Genomic DNA, 1503 nt, shown 5'->3' with positions numbered 1-1503 from the left:
GAATGTGCCATGTGCACTCGAAAAGAAGGTGAATTTCCTATCTTCAGGATGCAGAGTTCTAAATATATCTATCAGTTCCATCTGTTCCTATGTGTCGTTCAGGGTCATTGTTTCTTTAGTGATTTTCTGTCTGGTTGATCTATCCGTTGCTGTCAGTGGAGTATTAAAGTCCCCTGCAATTAGCACATTTTTGTCAATAAGATTGTTTCTTTCTGTGATTAATTGTTTTATGTATTTGGGCGCTCCTCAATTTGGTGCATAGATATTTATAATTGTTAGCTCTTCCTGATGGAGAGATCCTGTAATTATTATATAATGTCCTTCTTCATCTCTTGTTACTGCCTTTACTTTAAAGTCCAGTTTGTCTGATATAAGTATGGCTACTCCAGCTTTCTTTTGGCTTCCAGTCGCCTGATAGATATTTCTCCATCCCTTTATTTTCAACCTGAAGGTGCCTTCTGGTCGAAAATGAGTCTCTTGTAGACAAAAAATAGATAGGTGTTGTTTTTTTTTTATCCATTTTGCTACTCTGTGTCGTTTAGTTGGAGCATTCAGTGCATTTACATTCAGTATTATTATTGAGAAATGTGGGTTTAGAGTCATTGTATTCTCCCTAGATTTCATGTTTATAGTGGTGTCTCTGGCACCTTGTATTCTTTGCAATCTTTCCCTCATAGAGTCCCTCTTAGGATTTCCTGTAGGGCTGGTTTGGTTGTCATGAATTCTCTCAATGTTTGTTTATTTGGGAACACTTTTATCTCTCCTTCTATTTTGAATGACAGGCTTGCTGGATAAAGGATTCTTGGCTGCATGTTTTTTTTGTTCATCACATTGAAGATTTCCTGCCATTCCTTCCTGGCCTGCCAAGTTTCATTAGATAGGTCTGTAACCACTCTGATAGGTTTCCCTTTGTATGTGAGGGCCCTTTTCTCCCTAGCTGCTTCAGAATTTTCTCTTTATCTTTATATTTTGCCAGTTTCACTATGATATGTCGTGCCGAAAGCCAATTCAAGTCACGTCTTAAGGGGGTTCTTTGAGCCTCTTGAATTTGAATGTCTATTTCTTTTCCCAGGTTTGGGAAATTCTCAGTTATAATTTGGTCTACTATCCCTTCAGGCCCTTTCTGTCTGTCTTCCTCTTCAGGAATTTCTATGAGCCGGATGTTGTTCCACTTGATTGTATCACTCAGGTCTCAAATTCTCCTTTCCTGCTCCTGGATTAATTTCTCTCTCTTTTTTTCAGCTTCCTCTTTTGCTATAACTATATCTTCTAATTCACCTATTCTTCTCTCTGCCTCGTCATTCCTTGAGGTGGCTGCCTCCAGTTTGTTATTCACCTCACCTATAGCCTTTTTTAACTTATCATAGTGCCTAGTCATTGTCTCAGTTGATTCTTCGATGCTTTTCTCAACCCCAGCGATTAATTTTATGACAAGTTTTTTAAATTCTTGATCCGGTATGTTGTCTAGATCTGTCTTGAGCAGTTCTGTGGCTATGACTTCCT

Source organism: Suricata suricatta, chromosome 16 (genome assembly GCF_006229205.1).
Source record: "Suricata suricatta isolate VVHF042 chromosome 16, meerkat_22Aug2017_6uvM2_HiC, whole genome shotgun sequence".
Classification (NCBI taxonomy): Eukaryota; Metazoa; Chordata; class Mammalia; order Carnivora; family Herpestidae; genus Suricata; species Suricata suricatta.
Note: the sequence above shows the minus strand (reverse complement) of the source record.